The following is a 23,135-nucleotide window of genomic DNA, read 5'->3' as shown; positions in this document are numbered from 1 at the left end:
AAACCTAATTCAATAAAAACAGAATAATAAATTTTAACTTATACTAGAATTAAGGTGTTGAGGAAATATTTTTAATTTTATGAATAACTGAATAATTCTTTCTTCCAAGCCCCTCACTCTGGGTAGTGAATATGTATATAAATATTAGTCATTAATCCAACTCAGCTTACAACCTAGTTAATAGTAATAGTTTTCAAGGTTTTTGTAGCTTTTTATAGTGTTCAGCCTTTTTAATCTCTCAGATTTCTTATATCTTCCACCCCACATTACCACTCCTTGTACCTCCAACAAGATAGCTATTGGGAAGAAGAATGTAGCTTTTACAACTTCATGGAGGAAGGGAGAAGTAACAGTTCAGGGATTCCTATATTCTGGCCCTGTATCACATTGTATTTTCCAAAGATGGCCTCACCAAGATATATTCCATCCCATGTGGCGTTCTTATAATGTTCACTCTTCTTGAACCAGAGTGGGCCTTTGAAATTGTCTTAACCAATTGTGTTTGACTTAATACCATGTGACTTGCACAGTGAGTTGCTAGTTCATAAAGGCAAGGTGGGTTCTTTGAGGTTCTCTCTGTCTCTTTCTCCTGATGCTTGTCCAGTCCATAGAACCTAGCCAGGTTATAAAGAAATCCAGAGCCCACATAAAGGTCACATACAGATCTTCAAAGTGACAGTCCAACTGAGCCTTCAGCTCACAACTAACATCAACTGCCCAGGCATATACATACAGGAGCCTTCTGAAGATTACATCCTCTAGCCTCAAGGGTTAGCTTTCAGCTAAGGCTGCAGACAACACGAGCAATTATGCCTTCTGTGCCTTTTTTGAATTCTAACCCTCAGAAACTGTGAAAAGACAATGAATGATTATTGTTTAAACTAGAGAAAAATTTGTGATGTGGAAATAAAGGGAAAAAAAAAAAAAACCAACTACATGCTCCCTTACTTCTCAGTAGTAGCTGCTTCTCTGACTGATAGACGTCTTGAAGGCTTTGGCTGGCCAGAGCACCATGTAGCTTCCTGACCTAGTCAGTTGCATTTGGGCTCCCACGGATCCTGTTGTAGACACCCTGTGAGGCCTGGCTGTGACTTCCCTTCAGCTCCGACCTTACTGAAAATCTCTGATATATGTTTCTAAGTACTTGGCACACTTTGTTACATATTGATCCTTGAAATAAACATGAGAGGCTTCTATGACAGGTATTATTTATCCAACTTTAAAGATGTAAATGGTTGGTAGAGATCAATTTGAGAGACTCTAGTGATAGATGACATGGCAGGAATTTTGATCCAGATCATCTGACCTTAATTGCAGTACTTCCTCATCTATTGCCAACTTGATAAACCTAATATATTAAAATACTGTATTGTGAAATAGTAGTCACTGCCATTTACCTTTACTTCTTAAAAAATATATAATTTCTTATACTTTCTCATCAATAAATTCCTACAAACAAAACTTTAACAGCTTAAGTGATGAGAAAAAAGTCTTAAAAATGTGCATAGCCTGGGACCCAGAATTTGTACTTCTCCGGGTTTAATTGAAGAAAATAGTAATATATGAAAATATAACTACAAGAAAGTTTTGGGGCTAAAACATTAAAATCTGAACAGTAGTTTGATAGTTAAGTCAATTATCCAATCCACGCTCTATAAAGACATTAGAGATTATTGATGAATATTTTTGAAAAACATTAATAAAATTAAAAAGGTTATAAAACACTAAATATTGTATTATACCAATCTTGTTATGTATCCATATCTACATACACAAAATCTGGAGGCCTATATACTAAAATATTAGCAAATGTTTTTATCTCATGTTGAGATTTGAGTGTCCAAACTCACTGAACATCTTTACTGCTTTTACTACTGACTCCAACAAGATCATAAAACCAGAAAAAAGTTGTAATGGATTATATTAAAAGTATGCCAGAGTCCTAGCCTGTGCTATGTCATATATTATAGTTGCATTTGAACTTGCAGTTTGATTCCAGGCCCTTACAGCTGGAGTCAGAACCCACCTGAGATCAACTGCTATGTGACTTTCTCTAATTCTTACTTTTATTGCCTCAAACCAGACATGCCCCAGGGCCCCATGATCCACTCAAAAGTGGATCACAAGCACATATAGTGAACTTTATTTTTAAAGTTTATCTTTCTTTATCTTAACTATGGGAGTTTGAGATTGAGTCAGAAGATTTTAAGGATTGCTACCTTTAATCACATACCCCCCACAGATGGACATAACTGCCCTGTCCAGTTTTCCAGCTCACTGGCTTGTCTTCTTCATATTATACATGTAATTTGAAAGATCTTTTTGGCTAAGTTTCAATTAAAAAAAATTTTTTTTTTAATTTTGGGAGGCAAATTTAGGCTTATTCTGAGTTCTATATTTCCTTTCTGGACTCTTCTGTCATCTGATTATATTACATTCACTCCTGGTCATCTTCCATATGTGCTTTTTAAAAATCCAAGCTTATCAGTCACAAATATCCCCATTTGTCTTTTGGGTATTTACGCCAGTGTTTCTTCCTCTCAGACCATTCTTGACTGAATTTTCCCACACCTCCCTCTTTTTTGTTTGGATAAGCTCTATATTTTCTTAAATATTTTCCCTTTTGGAACCTCAGTCATGGGATCAGACATACTTTCTCAGGAATTTTTGAAATTTGTATCTAAAGTCAGGCATAGGCTTAGAATTGAGATATAATAATATTAAGCTATTTTGGTGTAAAATAAATAGTTTATTTCAAAGGGAAAAAAAAGATAAAGGTGAAGTAAATGTCGTAATTACCTAATTTCCATATGTAATATTTTCCTAATCAGCTTAGAACATATATTAATATATGGGAACAGCTCCAGAATGACCCCTAAAAAGGAAAATAATCAGGGATTTTATATTCTTGGCAGTAATATGATGCTTGAAAAGTTAAGGTTTTTGGGAGAAAATGCAGCTTAGAAGTTTTTGACACGTGAGAGTTTTAAACTAGGATGTTCTGGGATATCAAAGCTTGCTGCATTGCTAGAGCTCCCTCAAGAATAAAATCACCTATGGACAGGAAAAAATGAGGGAACATTTGCAAAAATGCCAAATTAATTCAAGTCATCAGTCTGTAGCTAAGTAGTTTATGCCTTTCAGTCAAATTCTGTATTTTATTTTATAAAATGTAGTGATTGTTATATAATTTATGCAACTGACTGATGCTGATTTAACTATGACTTCCAACTCATCAAAAAATACTTGTTGATCAAGCAAAGCTAAGTTTATCAGACATACTGCCATCAGGGAGAACACCATCTTGACAGAGTCTGAGACATTTTTCAAGGAAAGGAGAGTGAAGGAGGCTATTAGGGCCTTGGCTGGGACATATAAAGGTCAGTTTACAAGGTAAGAACTCAGGATTTAGCAGATTTTATCACATAATAGCTTTGAACTTGTGGGCACAATGAGGCAAGGGTCTTGAAGTCACTTTTGATGAGTAAACTGTTAGTATTGAAAAGTAAGCTTTTCCAGTTCATTCATAGACTTATCTTCTAAGATAGATTCTTAGAAGCTATCTTAGATAGATTCTTAAATAGCTAAATTATTTTTGCTTAATCCCAGTATCCTTTAGCATAGGGATAGGAAAGTATGCCTGGTCCCAATATAATTTAACACAGGAAGAAAAAATTATGTTGGTTTTAGTTCTCACTTGCATTCCTGAGTAGGAAAGTTGATCTACACTTTAGAATCATCTGTGCCACTCAAAATAACGTATAGGTGTAAAGACTCTTCTGTAAGATTGTGATTCAGTAAGTCTGGATACGACTTCTGTAAGCTTAAAAACCTCCATACTTAATTCTGATGAACAACCACAGTTGAGAATATCCAGATGCTGCAGCTGGTGATCTATGAACTAAGAAGTGAGCTCTCACCAAACCTCACATCTGCTGTTGACTTGACAATGAAATTCCCAGCTTCGAAAATTGTAAGCCATACATTTCTGTTGTTTATAAACTACCCAGTCTGTGGTATTCTGTTCTAGCAGTCCAAAGCAGCTAAGACACCAGGCCACACCTAAGGTTTCTGCAGTATCTGGGCATTCTCAACTCTGGTTTTTCATCAGAATTAAGTATGGAGGCACTAATCCCGTTCATAAGGGCTCTACGTTCATGACCAAATCACTTCCCAAAGTCTCTACCTCCAAATATCACTGGGCTTTAGGATTTCACATATCAATTGTGGGGGACCACAAAGATTCAGTCTATAGGACTGGGTGTCCGCTAACTCACTTGCAGACATGGAGACCAAACAGCCTCTATGGAGTGTGCTACCATGGCCAGGTCAGTAAGTGATGATGTATGTAAAGCTGAAGAAAGATATATTTTCAAGTGATAAGTACTCCACACTTACCACAGGAGATATGTAAGTTGCAGTATCATAAGCCATTACTGGCATTCCTTTGCCTAAAAATTATTTTCAATAAAGATGAAGATAAATGACAGGTGGGTGCTTTCTATAATTTCTTTTCCAGTAAGCATGACAGAACTTTTATGAGTCCAAACATTATGGATCGACTATCATTCCATTCTTTCATAATATTCACCCACTTCTAAAATTTTTATCAGCTTCTGAAATATGAATTTTTCAGCTTTTCTTCTTTTAGAATCTGATTTTATTCCTCCAGACCTGAAGATCACCTACAGAAAAGTAATTAATGAATACTCCAGATTTCAGAAAAGATGCACATACGGTGGTTAAATGTTCTCATCACTATGTTGCTACATATAATAGGTATCTAAAAATCTATTAAAATGAAGTGAGTTGGTTTAATATCCCAAGTTCTCACCAACTAATGTTTCCCATTCTTTCCTTTGTAATATGTTCTACAATAGCAAGGCTTAACTCGCTGCCTCTGGCAATTATTTTATACCTGCTCACTGGCCTTATCCAGGTTATAAAATGTTACACTCTTGGAAGGTATAGTCCTTTCAAATCTACAGAGCACTGAGAATTGAATTCTGTGAATGAGAGTTGCTTAGGGCCCATTCAGTTCAAATTAATTAGTAAGCATCTAGCATATCTACTGGGAAGGGAGCTTAAGGCAATTTAGAAACTGTCTGCTCAGAGAACTCATTGCTTGGAAAAAGGCAGTCACAGAGTTTTCATTCAGACCAGAGGCTTCATGCTGCTACATAATTCTTCTCTCTTTCTGTTTTGCCAAGAGGAGAGGGAAAGAAACAAGGACATCAGAAGGAACACAGCAGGGGTGCTTGGTATTCAGCAATCTAATTGAGAATGCTAAAGAGACAAGTTCTTGCCTCCTCTCTGATTAAGATGGAACTGATCTGTTCTCTCCTTCCAGTGAAGAGTAAAGAAGGAAGGGAAGCTAACTTTAGGAAGTTGGAAAGAGGTTCTGGAGACCTGGAAGAAGTCAGGCAGAGGAAGTATTAAGAAGGGAGAATACCTTTTAAAAGTCAATGCACTTAAACATGAACAGAAACAAGAATGTGGTTTAAAAATAAATGAGTAAAGGGGTGCCTGGGTGGCTCAGTCGTTAAGCGTCTGCCTTTGGCTCAGGTCATGATCCCAGGGTCCTGGGATCGAGCCCCACATTGGGCTCCCTGCTCCACAGAGAGCCTGCTTCTCCCTCTCCCCCTCCCCCTACTTGTGTTCCTTCTCTCGCTGTCTCTCTCTCTGTCAAATAAATAAATAAAATCTTTAAAAAAACTAAAAAAAAATAAGTAAAATGCAGAGAGTACTGAAGTGTATATATTTTTACAAAACTTATTAGTGTTGTTATGTTACCTGTTTAAAAAATGAGTAATTGTTCTAGTCAATAAATGTCTAACTGTTGTAATAAAAACAACAAAAAGGCTACCTCTACTAAAGGCAGAAGAATGATTTACTAAGGCTCCTGACACCTTGGCTACTTAGACTTCCATAATTGATTGATTGATTTTTTTTTTTAAAGATTTTCATTTATTCATTTGAGACACAGAGATACAGAGAGAGCATGAGCAGGGGGAGAGGCAAGGGAGAGGGAGAAGCAGACTCCCCGCTGAGCCAGGAGCCCAATGTGGGGCTCGATCCCAGAACCCTGGGATCATGACCCGAGCCGAAGGCAGACGCTTAACCATCTGAGCCACCCAGGTGCCCCAAGACTTCCATGTTTTAACAAATAGCATCATATCTTTATTCTAGTTGACATCTCATTGTTGCTTGGGTCCCCTCCCCTGCCCCACAATGCTTGTTATAGTGCTTTACACATAGCAGAGTCCCAATGCACATTCTTTTATATATATACATATACACATATATGTAAACTTGACATACAGTGACATATATGTACAGATCTTAAACAAAATTTAGTGAGTTCTCAGATGCATACCCCCGTGTAACCAACACTCCAAAAATATAGAACAACTTCATCAACAAGCAAGTTCCTTCCTGTCCCCTTTCTAGTCATTCATCACTATCCATAGGCAAGAACCACTGTTCTGATTTCCATAGCCATAGATTAATTCTGCCTGTTTTTGAGCATCATCTAAATGGAGTTATTAGTATTTTTTTGGCTTTTTTTCACTCATAGGTTTTTGAGCTACATCCTTGTGATTGGTTTTATTAGTTCCTTGTATTTTATTGCTGAGTAAAATTTTGTTGTATGAATATACTACAATTTGTCTTTTCATGGCTTGTTGATGGCTATCAGTTCAGCAGTTTCTTCCCAGTTCTGGATCATTTGAAATAAAGCTGCTGTAATATTCTTGTATTTTGTGTATGCTAACACATAGTTTCACTTCCCCTTGGTAGATAGCTATGATTGGAATTACTAGGTGGTAGGGTAGGTTTATGTTTAATTTTGTAAGAAACTTCCAAAGAGTCTTCCAAAAAAGTGGTACCATTTTACATTCCCACTAACAATGCAAGAGAGTTCTGAATTTTCCACATCCTTGCTAACTTTTTTTTTTTAAATTTTGGCCATTCTAGAGGTTATGAAATAATACTTCATTGTGGTATTATTTTATTATTTGTGGTATTATTTTTCAAACCCATGATGATAAGGATATTGAGCACCTTTTCATGTGCTTAGTGGCCATTTCAAAAACATTGCTTTGTTAAGTGTCTTTTTAAATTATCTTCTTCTAATTAGGTTGTTTGTCTTCTTGTTACTGAGCTATAAAACTTCCTTATATATTCAAGAAACCAGTCTTTTGTCAAATATTTGTATTTAGGATATTTTTTCCTATATGTGCCTTTTTTAAAATTTTCTTAATGGTAATTTTTATTAAGCAGAGGTTTTTTTTTTTTTTAAGATTTATTTATTTGAGAGAGAGAGTGGGGAGGAGGGGCAGAGGGAGAAGGAGAGAAAGACTCTCAAGCAGATTCCCTGCTGCACCCAGAGCCAATGTGGGGCTCACTCCCAGGACCCTGAGATCATGACCTGAGCCAAAATGAAGAGTCCGATGCTCGACAGACTGAGTCACTCAGGCTCCCCATGAGACTTTATTTTTGATAAAGTCTAATTTAACATTATTTTTCACTGATTATAGTTCTTTTTGTATCCTCTCTAAAAATATCATAAAGTTATTCTATGCTTTCTTTTGGAATAATTATAACTTCCACTTTTATCTTTGGGTCTATGCTTTATACTGAATTAACTTTGTGGATGGTATGAGTTAAGGAAATCTACTTGATCCTATACCATTTGTTAAATGAATTTGGGTCACTGCTTTTGTTGAAAACCAATTAATCATGTTTTTTTTTTTTTTTCCTCTTCCATGAATCTATATACCTATTATGTATTTTACCAGCACTGCAATGTCTTGCTTACTCTAGATGTATAGTAAGCCTGGAAATCAGGAAATGTGATTCTTCCAACTCCGATCCTCTTTTATTAGAATTGTTTTAGTTAGTTGTTGTTTTTTTTTTTTAAAGATTTCTTTGCTGATTGCTCATCCTTTCATTTATTATTTTCTTCTTTTTATGTACCAAAAAATATAATAGCTTTTTGAAAATACTTGTCTGCTACTTTTTTCTTTTCTTGCCTGCTACTTCTAACATCTATGTCATCTCTTTTCATTAACACCTAATTTCTCTAATTATGGGTCACCTTTCCATGTTTCTTTGAATGTCTAGTAATTTTTATTGTAGACTAAACTTTGCAGCTGATTCACCGAAGAGAGCATTATGTTGTCTTCAGATTTAAAGTTTGCTCTTATAGGCAGTTTAATTACTAAAAAATGCTTTTGATTCTCTTTGATTGTACTCTTTGTTAAAGTAAATCTCTTTTAATTCTTCTTACTCCTAGGGTGTAGCCCTTTCTTCAGGGTGTGATTCTTTAAGGCATGTTTTTTTCAGGTTTTTCAGTTAGATGCCCAAGCTGGTCAGTGAGGTCTCCTAACACTGAGTTCGGACTCTGATGTCTTTTAGTCCTATAAGTCTTTTGGTATCCTGGTCAGCTCTCAGATCAACTGCAATCACCCTGTGCTAGGCATTGCAGAATCTTGCTCTGAATATGTGCAACTGGCTCTCAGAACTCACAAGGGACTCACATCCACATTTCTAGAGCACTCTCTATGAGCAATCTTTGGTTTATATTCCACATAGTCTAGGCACTCTCCCAAGCCCTGAGCTCTGATCAGTGCCTCCTCCTCCAAAGGAAGGACTCTACTCACTGCTTGAGACTGACACCGTTTGTGCAGTTTGGGAAACTGTCCCCAGGTAGGAAGCTTGGATGAATGTGGGGTTTCTTTCTTTTATTTTCATTCTCTCAGAAACTAAACTGCCCACATTCAGCGCCTGAAAACTAGTGCCTCATATACTTTGTCCAGTTTTTTGCTTTTTAACACTGTAAGAATAAGTCCTTAACCAGTTACTTCATTCTGGTGAGAGATAGACGTTGATAAACATTTTTAACCTTTTAAGTGAATCAGTGCTCTAACTGCAAATGGAAACTCCAGAGGAAAGCAACTAGGCTTCCAGAAGCATCCATTACAAGCACACTTATAAAACAACTTAGTGTCTATTGGACTTGTCTTGCTCATCATAGCCATAGTTCTCTGGTATATACTGTTTATCTAAAAACTAAAATTATAATTTAAATTCATCTTTGCCTTGGAGACTTAAAACTGAAAGTTCATCTTCTTCACAAAGTTTCTCAATAATGATCACTTTCTTAAGTTGTGTTATTTTCATTTTTTCCCTTCCCTACAAGTCAAAAGACTGCTTTTGATCTCTTTGTTTCATACATGGGTGGTTGCAAAGTTAAACTGTTTGCGAAGCCATAAAATAAATTTACTTTGCTTTTTATAACCTGTACTTATCCATCAAGAAGGGCCACCATATAGAATATTTGTCAAGAGGGTATTTCTAATTCTTTCATTCTTCTGATCAATGCAATAATTTTGAATACTTCCTTTGGCTAGAAGCAAGTAAAAGCAATTCCCTGTTTTTAACTAGAGCTAATAATTAGAAAATTCACAAGTGTTTATCTCTAGATTGCACCTTTCTCTAGAGCTGCAGATGGAGATTTCTAAATATGCTGAATGAGTTCTACTGGCACATTTAACTTAAAAGTCCAAAACCAAAATTTGTTCTTTCCACTCTCCAAAATTGTCTTTCCTCCTGTGATTTCTATTACCTCTCCCTCAAAACTCAAATTAGAAATCATAGAATCTTTTTTTAATTTCCTCCCTTCTTACAGTATGATTTATTCATTGTATTTTGAATTATTTTTTAATCCTTTCTCTTTCCATTCCTAGGGATATAATTATATTTGAAGCCTTATCACTACTCCCAGCAGGATCATAGCAATAATTTCCTAAATAAATTTGTACCTCCATCTTCCACATGCTGCCAGAGTTATGCTTCTAAAATAGATTTATAATATCTCTTCACACAAAAATGTTTGCTAGCTCTATGTTACAGAAAAAAAAGCCAAGTTTCTGAGCATGAGCATTATGTCCTTTGTCATCTCGCGTATACCCATTTTCAGGCTCATCCACCACCCAGTGTTCTGTTCCCTGTTAGCAATGGAACATTCTTGGAATGCCTGTCATCAGTTTTAATTTTCACTGCCCAAAGCAGGTGTTATGTATCACAACACACTTTTCTGTATTCTAGAAACCCAGTGTCATTGAGTTAATTTGTCACTACTCATTTTGTTACAAACTACACCCAGGCACTTCTACCCATCCCTTTACTCTAGTTAAACTCATCAACTTGATGATGCAAATGTTCTGGAATTTTACCATTGCATTTCTACCTGTGCTGTCATCTTATACCAAAAGTGTTATTTCCCCTGTGTATTCCTCTTCTAAAAAACTCCATGGTATTTTTAAATGTTCATGGCTTATTTATGGCTTTCACTGTTTTTTTTGAACAATGATCACCACATTTACTGAGCTTCATGTATGTGTAGGTAATATACCAAATGCTTCACACAGTTTTATTATTACAGTCTCAAAAGAATTGGGACACCTGGGTGGCTCAGTTAGTTAAGCATCTGACTCTTGATTTTAGCTCAGGTCATGATCTCGGGGTCCTGGATCAAGCCCAGCATCGGGCTCCATGCTCAGCAGAGAGTTTGCTTGAGATTATCTCTCCGTCTCCCTCTTCCCCTCACTCTGCTCACTCTCTCTCTCTCTCAAATAAATAAACAAATCTTTAAAAAAGAGAATACAAGGTACTCTTAATGCTTTTTACATCATATTTTCATTAGTTAAGTAAATGTCTTTAATTATTGATTCTTCAAAAGTAGGATTCAGGTCAAGTTCATTTTTTTTTTCCTCCTCATCATCATACCTTGCAACATCCTGAACTGAATTTAACTTTTCTTCCTCTTTTTCTTTCCTTCTTTTTGCTTTCTCTCTCTCCCTGTATAATTTTTTCCTCTATCCCTAACACATTTACCATTTGTGGGTGTTGTTAATTTTAATCAAAGTTTCCTGTGGTTTCACAGGATGCTACCTATAGATGCAACCTGAGAAAATTTTTTTCAGTTTTATTGAGAAATAATTAACATGCATCGCTGTGTAAGTTAAAGGCCTATAGCACAATGGTCTGATTTACATATATTGTGAAATGACTGCCACAATAGGTTCAGATGACATCTGTCTTCTCATAAAGATACAAAAAGAAAAAAAAAGAAGAAAAAAGGAAAAACAAATTTTCCTTGTGATGAGAACTCTTAGAATTTACTTTCTGAACAACTTTCCTATACATCATACAGCAATGTTAGCTGTAGACATCATGTTGTACATTGTATCCCTAGTACTTATTTATCTTGTAACTGGAAGTTTGTACCTTTTGACCACCTTCTTCCAGTTTCCCTTCCCTTAACCCTCCAACTCTGGTAACCACAAGTCTGATTGATTTTTCTATGAGGTTTTATTTTCGTTTCTAAGATTCCACATATAAGTGAGAGCATGCAATATTTGTCTTTCTCTGCCTGACTTATTTTACTTAACGTAATTCCCTCAGGGTCCACTCACACTGTTGCAAATGACAGGATTTCCTCATTTTTTGTGGCTGAATAACATTTCATTGTGTGTTTATGCACAACTTCTTTGTCCAATCATCCATCACTGGACTCTTAGGTTATTTCCATGATATGGCTGTTGTAAATAATGCCACTGTGAACATAAGTACAGATATCTTTTCAGATTAATGTTTTTGTTTCTTTGGGATATAGTCCCAGAAGTTGAATTACTGGATCATGTAGTAGTTCTATGTTTAATTTTTTGAGAATCTTCCATACTGTTTTCCATAATGGCTGCACCAATTTCCACTCCCACCAATAGTGCACAAGGGTTCCTTTCTTGCCACGTCTAGTCCAGAATTCATTATCTCTTGTCTTTTTAAATTATGGCCATTCTGACGAGCATGAGTTGATATCTCATTGTGGTTTTAATTTGTATTTTTCTAGTAATTCATGATTTCAAACCTCTTGTAACTGTTGGCCTTTTCTGTATCTTCTTTGGAGAAATGTTTGTTGTGGTCCTTTGTCCATTTTTTAAGTTGGGCTATTTGTGTTTTTGCTATTGAGTTGTATGAGTTCATTATATATTTTAGATATTAATCCCTTATCATATAGATGGTTTGTAGATATTTTCCCCATTCCATACAACCTGAGAAACTTTAAGTTGATAAATCATTTTTCACTGGCTCTTACCACTATCTGATTAAAATCACTAATTTCTGGTAGTATCAGCAAAGAAGAGGACTTTTTAATAGTCCTCTCATGTTCTCTTCTATTATTCTCTGTGAAGTTTTTAGGGACACCTTTCTACTATAGATGTTTCCAGAAACTTTCATTTCCTGATTCTACTCAAGCCACAAATCTTTGTTTTGCCAATATAAGGCTGCATTTCTCGATCCCTCAATGTGGTGAAGCTAAATGGATTCTGAGAAGATGAGTGGAGAATATGTTCTACTCTACCTGTTAGAACCCACCTTGTCACTTGACACTAAAATAGCACTGCTTTTGCTTCTAAAAAAGTGGCCTATTATGGGGCACCTGGGTGGATCAGTTGGTTAAGTGTCAGACTCCTGATTTCAGCTCAGATCGTGAGCTCAGGGTCTTGAGAAATAGCCCCGTGTCAGGTTCTGTGCTTTGTGCAGTCTGCTTGAGATTGTCTTTCTCCCTCTCCCTCTGCCCCTCTCTCTGCTCACACACATGCTCTCTCTCTAAAATAAATAAAAATAAATAAAATCCTAAAAAAAATAAAAAATTTCCCTAATAGAGCAGCTACTCCACCTTCTGCCTATTACTTCTTCTCCATGAGGTATTATTCATAGATATTTATTGTTTCCCTAGCCTCCATTCCACCATTTTGATTGTAACCCCAGTCTTTAGATGAAGATCCATGCCTCAAAAACCTTTCCATGTTTTCTGAGTGAGCCTTCATACTTCTGCTCCATGGTTGAACACCCGACTTAAGCCTGTGTCAATCTAAACCATGACATTGTCTTAGTCCTGCTATTTATTTCATGTGTTGAAAAGTTACTGAAGTCAATCTAATCAAAATGAACATTTAGATTTACATGGTGACTATTAGAAAAGAAGCTCACTATGTTCAGTGTACTTCAATTAAAAGGATGGAACTCATGAAGCCATTTTAGTATCAGGATGCAAGTTTTTATTTAAGATAAAGGAAGCTCCCCCATCCCCCACCCCCGAAAAAAAAGAAGAAGAAGAAGTCAAGCAAAGAGGTAGAGGGAAAATGAGAACTGATGATAACATGTTAAACTCTTTGTACAGCTGAGCCTAAAGCCTGACAGTTGTTGGATCTCTCAGTTATGTCAGGCAATGCATACCTTTTTTTTTTTCTTGCGTGAGTCAATTTGGGTTTGGAATTCTCTTACTTGCAACAAAGGGAGCTAACTGAAATGGGCTTAGGCATGAATACATGGGATAATTTCTAATACCAAAGTCATTTTAAACAAGAAGTGCAAATTGAAAATGCCATATATACATATATTTCACCACACATAGATTTTTTTTTCTTGTGATGAGAACTTCTGCAATTTACTCTCTTAGCAACTTTCAAATATACAATACGGTATTATTAACTATAGTCACCATGCCATACATTAGATCCCCGGGACTTATTTTGTAACTAGAGGTTTGTACCTTTTGACCCTTTTTACCCATTTTGTTCACCCCTTACCTCCTGCTTCTGTTTTCTGTATCTATGAGTTTGTTTGTTTTATTATTTCCACATATAAGGGATACCGTATGACATTTGTCTTTCTCTTTCTCACTTATTTCCTTTACCATGATGCCCTCAAGGTCCACCCATGTTGTTGCAAAAGGCAGGGTTTCCTTTTCTATTAATTAATTAATTAATTAATTAATTAATTAATTAATTAATTTATTATTTGAGAGAGAGAGAGAGAAACAGCATGAGAGGGGATAGGGTCAGAGGGAGAAGCAGGCTCCCCGCCGAGCCCGATGAGGGACTCGATCCCAGGACTCCGGGACATGAGTTCAGTGTCTGACTTAAAACCAAGCAATGATAAACCCTTTCCAGAATTTTTAAATTAGGGACCAAAGAAAATGAAGCAACAGCATCCTCTGGGGCAATGTTTTCAGCCATATGGCACAAGCCAATCTAATTGAGTAAAACCTGTAAGTCCGCAAGAAACAGCTCTAGAAGTATGTGAACTTTTCAATAAATTTCTCCTTTTTTCTTAACAGCTTGAGTAAAGATTAAGATAAACAACAAGGAAGTTATGTTAAATTCAGGTCTGTTGGACTCCAGAGCACAATCATACCTCTACTGCTTATATATTAGGATACTTTTTCCTGTGTTCCCTTAGTGTCTGGCATTGTGCTTTGTACACCAAATACATTTTTGTCAGTTAGACTCATATGATAAAATCATATTTGATAAATACTTTTCAAAGAGATTTATTTAAAATTGAAGAGGAATCCCTTGAGCCAATACCACTTTATTTGTTGTTTCCTATAACCCACTTCATTCGAGAAGCTGCTTAGCTATAAAAAGATAACATTTGAGTCTGTGCTATGCTAAGAATGTCCTGTTTGGCCCTTTTGCTTCCCCTGCACTGTAAGCTGGATCCTGATCTCAGGTAAAATTTCATCTATTGAATAGGACCAAGTACAACTATATTGAGATGCAAATGCACAATAATGAGAAAAAAGTCCAGAAAGAGAGAGATCCCCATGCCTTTTGCTGAAAGATCATAACTTTTAATAGAGCACTATTTCTTCAGAAATCTTTTTCTCCTCTTTAAGTAATTTTAAAAGGTGCCTTCAGTCCGAACTTCCAACAGTGGCAGATTTAGTATGGATATGTATCATTTTTAAGCCCATGTTTCTAAATCCATTTATAAGGTAAAGTGTAATTTCTGGAGGTCATTTTTTTGCTATTTCAGTCCGTGAAGATTTGGTGAAGAGAATTAACAAATCCATTTACTTTAAACTTCTAACCTCCATACACTATTGATGTTCCCGGAAAAGAAAGAAAATCCCTGAAAATGACAGTTATTAATGCTTCCAAGAAAGGCATATTGAAGGGTCAGTTCACCAACAGGCATTTTTATAGGGAAGGTCTACAATACATTTTCAGAACCTCTTCCTGTCTCAATTTTAACAGTCACACAGTGGGTTAAGTAATATATTCAGTGCAAGAGGTGTAGACCTAGTCTCTCTTCATTTGCTGTGACAGCTTGTAAAGCACTTTGAAGATGAACAGAAGTAAATATAAGTTCTATATTCCCTGCCTTTTTGATCAGGAATCCTCACCTATTTCTACTTAAGAGGAAGGTTTTCTCTAAGAAAAGTCTTTTCTTCTCAAAGAAGATTAGCAGTAAGAGTGTAGAGTCTGGGGCTAGCAGGTTAAAGTGCAAAAGCTGACGGGGATCCTCAGGATGGGCTCTCACTCTTGGTGAGCTTATCAACAGTCAGTGTTAGGTTGATAATTTAGAGAGAGTGTTTGATGGAAAATTTATGAGGACGTAGTATTATCTAATGAATTTCAAAAGATAAGACTCATATTTTTTTCATATTTTTTCTGCCAAATTAACTTTGAGCAGGCATGATGTAAGAGATAGCACGAATGAAAAGAATTACTGACTTTAATAGAAACCAGGATATATGTGTAATTTAAAGGGAATGTTCTCATTTTTCATTGCTGACTAATCTATGTTAGCTACTTATTTAATATCCTCTTTCATTAAGTCTTGAAATATCTCTATTAGTATAACTGAAATTAAATTATAAAGAAGGACGTATTAGAAGAGGCTTTGAATGTGCTACAGAAGCTATTTTCATTGTCAGATTTTCAAAAGGGAACTGAGAAATAAAGATGAGAAGTGTATCTTTTCCTTTCTGAATTCAAAACATCTGCATTTTAAAGCAATTCATTTTCACCAAAGGCAGTTAATTCTGGTCTAATAAAGATCATAAAAATAATAACTGATAACCTTTATGTTTTCATAAGGCTCCCTTAAAACAGTCTATGTTGCAGTATACTTGCTCGGTCCTAATTTCTGCTATTATAATTTAAAATAAAAAATTACAGACTTGGCAAGAAAGGTAAGATGACATCCCAAAACAGGCATTGAACTTCTCTTTCATAACTCCCGCTTCCAACCCAGTCCACTGACAGGATTAAAGCTATGTCTCTCTGGAGATGGAAACTTAATAAGAAGATCTGAAGGCACATATTCAATTCCTTCTGTGTCACAACGCTCTCTAAGGACACTCAGCTGCACTTTTTCTCAACATTGCAACACACAAAGAAACTAAGGGCTTCCCTGGAGCCAGAGCAGGTGAAGAGTAGGAAGCACATCTGCCTCCTCACTGCTTGTCACTGCCCACCTTGACTGGGGGTTCATGATGAGCCTTCACTGCCACTAGAAAGTGGGGACATGTGGATTTCACCTGCCTACCTGTTGATAATCTCTTCCAGAACCCCAGTCTCTTCTAGACATTTTAGGGATTTACAAAGACCTAAAGATGTGCTAAAGGAACTCATCTATGTTAATGGTAATAATTCATATATATGTTGGTCTAGGAAGATATATATAATGTCTAACACTTATATAGCTATTACTATGGGTCAAGCAGTGCTCTAGCACAAAAAAATTAGAGATTTTTAAAAAAGTATTTGGAGTGTAACTACTCATACAGCATGACTATGATTGATATGGTCAGCATCCATCCCACTCCCTTTTAGTGCTTTTCTGTATTGCAGAGCCCAGAAAGCTAAGAACTACATTTCCCATACGCCTATAGCCAAAGTTTTAGATGAGAACTAACTTCCACAACTAACTTCCATAGATACATTCCTATTAAACTGCAAAGACATAAATGAGGCTGAAACCCTATTTCTGTTACTGCTTCTACAATCAAACCAGTTTTGGGGATGTGGATATTGATGACAGTTGTTCCTTTAATACCTGAACTGTTTTTACAATGATACACCGTGGAATTCAGCAATTCCAGGGGTACCCTCCTGATCCCTACTCCTTCAGTCTTGCAAATACAAGCAATTTATTCTTTGTATTAAGTTCCTTTTTTCTTAAAAATTTCAAGTGGCTTCTGCTTCTTGAACTGGAACTTCAACAATACCATATTTAAAACCATAAATGCCTACATACGATAGACCTACAAGGAGAGAAATCTGTAATTTTTTTAAAAGATTTTATTCATTTATTTGACAGAGAGAGACATAGCGAGAGAGGGAACACAAACGGGGAGTGGGAGAGGGAGAAGCAGGCTCCCCACCGAGCAGGGAGCTGATGCGGGGCTCGATCCCAGGACCCTGGGATCATGACCTGAGCCGAAGGCAGATGTTTAACGACTGAGCCACCCAGGCCCCCCAGAAATCTGTAATTGTTATCTTACCTGGTAGGATCTGAAGAAAACAACAATCTGCTTATGGTTGGAAAATGAAATATAAGCATACCTCAGAGATATTGCAGGTTCACTTCCAGACTACCACAATAAAAAGAATTTTGCAATAAAATGAACAAAATGAATTTTTTGGTTTCTTAGTGTATATAAAAGCTATATTTACAGTATACTATATTAAGTGTGCAGTAGCATTAGGTCTAACAACAATAATACAGTATTGGCAGTCCACAGATGGCAAAAGCAAGAAGATTTACTTAAATTATCATTACATAGTGATTGCCTCCAACAACATGTCCATGGAAGGCAGGACTTGGTGGATCAAGTGGTGGCAAAAATAGGACACAGTATGAATGATGATTACAGACACCGTGGAATGGGCAGACTAATTCTGACAGTACTGGGTGCGTTATAAAGTACTTAAAGTCCCTCAAGAGAATAAGGAAACAAACCACGAATTGGAAGGAAATACTTCCAAAAGATGTATCTGAATAAAGGAGTGTTGTCCAAAATATATAATAAATTTTTACAGTAAGAAACTGAACAACCCAATTAAAAAATGATCAAAATTTTGAACAGGTATCTCAACAAAAAAGATATACTGATGGCAAATAGGCATATGAAAAGATTCTCAACATTCTTGATCATTAGAGAATTGCAAATTAAAACAACAATGAGATACCACTACACATCTATTAAAATGGCCAAAATTCAAAACACTGACAATACTAAATGCTGGTAAATAGGCTGATTTATTGCTGGTGGGAATGCAAAATGGTACAGACATCTTGAAAAATAAAAGGTAAAGCTGTGCAGACCTTGAAAAGTTCAGTAGAAGGGAAAGAGGAATGAATAGGTGAAGCACAGAGCTTTTTTGGGACAGTGAAACTACATGATACTATAATAGTAGATTCACATCACTATACATTTGTGAAAACCCAAAATACCCAACAGTCAGTGTGAACTCTAATGTAAACTATGGCCTTTGAGTGATATTAATATATCAGTGTATGTTGATTGGGACAAATGTACCATTCTTGTGCAGGTTGTTCCTCATGGGGGATGTTGTGTATGTCTGGGAACAAGGGGAATATAGGAGTTCTCTCTACTTTCTACTCTATTTCCTGTAAATCTAAACTGCTGTAAAAATTATGTTAAAAATAATAAATAAAACAAGTAATAAATAAATTCTTATCTGTAGGCATGATCAGAGGACTAGGGAGTTTCGGAGCTAATATTTCTGCAAATGAGATACAGAGTCTGATGCTATGGATTAATGAAATGTCATTTGAATTCATAATTTCACTAGATCTTTTATTGAAAGTTGGGATATCAATTGGGGAGGATAAAAATGCTGAGTAATGGAATTTGAATATTTTTATGAATTTAAATAGATTTGAGTACTATGAACTCAAAAACCATATTGAGTCATCCCCGCTAACCATATTGAGTCATCCTTTTTTTTTGTAGTTTGTTTGTTTTCCCTTTTTCTTAGCATGCTAGCTAGTCCTGCCTTACTTAAAGACTCATCGATGACATTAAGGGCTATGTTTATTTAATGAGACATGAATTTTCCTCATACCAATTCCTTCTGTTGTGGAGGAAGGAATACCTCTGCCCTTCAAGATCCTTCTAGCTGGACTAAGAATTAAACAGACATGAGACAGATAAACAGGAGAACATCAAATTTAGTTTGGTACATATGTGGATTCCCATATGAAATTCCAAAAATAGACTAAATGAGGTGTATATATATCATTCTGAATTAAGGAGAAAAGGGATAAGGGTCTGGGACTTCAAAGGGAAGGAATCTAATTCACAGGCAGATGAAAAAGAGTAAATGTTTGGTAAACAAATATTTGCTGGGCCACTCAGAAACAGTAAGACATAGAGGACTTTGATCAAAAGGGCCTTGCTAGGTTCCTCCCTGTCTACCATATCTAGTTCATATCATAAGGTAGTTATCTATGGTGATAGATCTCTTCCTGGAGCAGGTCCTCTATCTAAATTCTTTTAGGCAGTGGAGGGAGAAGGAAAGAGCTTTTCTGGAATCTGCTAGGGTTTGATTGCTTTTTAACTCAAAATAATCTTTATGCTAAAGTGTCCCATCTTGGGGTGGCCTACTCTTGGCCCATACACTTACATCTCATTGCCTCAAACAAGCCCCCACACTCATCTCAGAGACCAAATACAAAGTTTGATCCGAAAAAGAATTGTAAGAGTTTGCTAATTTGTATCATTAGAAACTTGGCAACTGTGAGATAGATTCTAAGGGTGCTAGACCTAGAAAAAGGAACGTAATTTAGATTAAGTTGAATTAGTATTGGAGCCATAGCCAGATTTATCTGGAGTTATTGTGCTATTCCAGGTTGCTGAAAGTGGCTCTGGGTGCGGTTGGTGACTGAAGCCTGCACTAAGTGATGGCTTACATGGTATGGAGCTCAACTGTGGCAAGTCCCATTAGGAGAACGTAAGGCAGGCCCAAGGGTTATGGAAAAAAGCCATGAGTTATTTGTAGGTAATTATTCTACTTTTGAGACCTAGCTCGTGGCTTGATACTAAACCTCAATAGAAGCCAGTTGCTTGAGTGTGAGACATTAAGTGGCCATGTGACTGAATGGGGCCACTCTCTGACCTACAAAAGTCATAGATTTAGGTGTCAGCAGTATTCCATTCTCAAGTGGAAATTCAATTAAAAAATGCAAGATCAAAAAATTACAAAACAATGCCAACAGTAACAAATTAGGAGATAAAATAGAAAAAACTATTATAAAAGCAAACTGTAAAAAAAAAAAAAAAACAACCACAACAGTCAATTGCCTAGGAATAAAATAACCAGAAATGTGCTAGGATGATATTTTAAAAATCAAGTTTTCTGAAAAAGCATAAAAGAAGGCAGTTGTGGACAGATAAAAAATTAAAAGGTAAGGAGACAAAGAAGCATTGTATATGAGATCAAATTTCCTGAAATTAAGCTATAGTTTTAATATAATACCAATGTCAATACAGTAAAAAAAGAGACAGAGTAAGAGATAACAAAGTCATAGAAAGATGAAATTAATGTTACAGAATGGGAGTTTCAAGACTGTAAACATGCAGACTGTTTCCAAAATGTAAACCAAATGAAATTTATCCCAAATGGTTGTAGAGGTTAGTTCATTTTCCTTTTCTTTCATTCGTTTGTTCATTCATTCACTCATTCATTCATTGTCTCTTTGCTTCTTTTGAGGTGAAAGATGTGACAAAATAATTATTCAGTTTATCTGGTTGAGTATATTTATTGAATAACCAAGATGATTTTGAGAAAGATATCATTATAAAGTGCTAGCAAATAAATAATTATGGCACACTGACATAAAACAAGAAAAGCATTAAGAAATAAAATGCAAAGTCTGGAAACATCCAATATAAATGTGGAAATGTAATGTTGGATATATGTGACATTACAAATCTGGGAGGTACAGATGGATTATTGAATAAACGTCATTGGGGTATTTGACTATCCAGTGAGGCGGGAAAAGCATCTCCCAGCCAAATACAAAGAGAAAAATAAATTTCAGGTCAATTAAAACTTGGAAGACAGAAATAGAGCTGTAAATATAAAAGAAGGGAATGTTGAAGGGTATTTTTATAATCTAATATTAGAAAAGGCCTTTTTACGCATGTCTTTGAGGTGAGTAAGCATTAAAAAAAAAGACTATTTAGTTTCACATTTTAAAATTATATTCTTTTTTTTTTTAAGATTTTATTTATTTATTTGACAGAGAGAGAGAGAGAGCGAGAGAGGGAACACAAGCAGGGGGAGTGGGAGAGGGAGAAGCAGGCTTCCCGCGGAGCAAGGAGCCCGATGCAGGGCTTGATCCCAGGACCCTGGGATCATGACCTGAGCCGAAGGCAGACGCTTAACGACTGAGCCACCCAGGCGCCCCAGAATTATATTCTTTTTTTGAAGATTTTATTTGAGAGAGAGAGTACAAGCAGGGGGAGCAGCAGAGGGAGAAGGAGAAGCAGGCTCCCCTCTGAGCAAGGAGCCTGACATGGGGCTTGATCCCAGGATCCTGGGATCATGACACTTAACTGACTGAGCCACCCAGGTGCCCCTAAAATTATATTATTCTGAAGACATTTTGAATAAAGTTGAAAAACCAATGACAGATTAAAGGAAATTTTTTGTTCTGAGGATGATAAAGTGTGACTCTCAAAATATAGAGTCTCTCCAAATTTGAAAAAGAATGACAAATAGCAAAATGTACAAAGAATTTTACCTTTGGGATGTTTGTCTTTTTTTTTTTTTTACAAATGAGTAAAAATAACAAAAATTAAATATAAATAGCAAGTAAACATGTGAAGTTAATATTAGAAAAGTACAAAAGCAATGAAATCTGATTTTAGTCTACAAAATTGGCAAAAATAGACAATACTTTTAAGCCTAGGTAATAGTAAATGAGCACTCATACACGGTGGGGGTGTAAATTGGCTAAAAAAAATTTTAGAGGACAATTCTGATGAGTATATAAAATTTAAAAATGTGACCATAGATCTAGGAATTTCTCTTACAGAGATACTCCCAAAATAGGTCCAAAAGGTTCAGGATTATTCATTGTGGCAGTGATTATGATAGTAAATTGAAATACCCATCAAATAAGAATTAAACAGTTTATGATATATCCTTAAGATGGATTAATCTGCAGCAGTGAAAAAAATAAAGTATTTGTGTGCCATATATACATAATGGGAGAGATGTGCACAACAAATAGGCAAAAAGCAAGGTGCAGAACACTGTATGTGATTACATATATTCATATACATAAATCTATGTACATAGGTCTCATGAACATATTTACATGCATAAAACTCTAGAATGGTATCTATTAAATTGGAAATAGTTTCTATTGGGATTTGCGGGTATGCATTACATATTTTTATAAAAAATGTGTTTTAAATTTTTTAATAGCGAACTAAGAACAATTAAAAATTCCTATTATTGGGACATGAACCTCATTTTTGACTAATTAATGCAAAACTGTTGAGAACGTTAGTTAATATATACTGATATCTGATTGCCAAATATGCATCTCAAGTGTTTTGCATGCCTAATCGAATTCACTCCTCACAGTCATACTGTGAGAAAACTCCCCACACTTCAGATGAGGAAGCTGAGTCAAGCAAGTTTAAAAGCTAGCTTAGACAGACAGCTGTAAAGTTAAGGGAGACACGATTCAAAGCCAGGTAGTTTGACCCAAGAGTTCCTACCCTTTTGTGTGTGTGTGTATGTGTGTGTGTATGTGTGTGTGCTGACTGGTCTTTATTTATTATTAACATATAATGTATTATTTGTTTCAAGGATACAGGTCTGTGATTCATCAGTTTTACACAATTCACAGCGCTCACCATAGCACATACCCTCCCCAGTGTCCATCACCCAGCCACCCCATCCCTCCCACCTTCCTCCATTCCAGCAGCCCTCAGTTTGTTTCCTGAGATTAAGAGTCTCTTATGGTTTGTCTCCCTCTCTGGTTTCATCTTGTTTCATTTTTCCCTCCCTTCTCCTATGATCCTCTGTCTTGTTTCTCAAATTCCACATATCAGCAAGATCATATGATAATTGTCTTTCTCTGATTGACTTATTTCGCTTAGCATAATACCGTCTAGTTCCATCCATGTCATTGTAAGTGGAAGATTCATTTTTTGATGGTTGCATAATATTCCACTGTATGTATATATATATATATATATATATATATATATATATATATATATATAT

This window comes from Neomonachus schauinslandi, chromosome 8 (genome assembly GCF_002201575.2).
Source record: "Neomonachus schauinslandi chromosome 8, ASM220157v2, whole genome shotgun sequence".
Taxonomy (NCBI): Eukaryota; Metazoa; Chordata; class Mammalia; order Carnivora; family Phocidae; genus Neomonachus; species Neomonachus schauinslandi.
Note: the sequence above shows the minus strand (reverse complement) of the source record.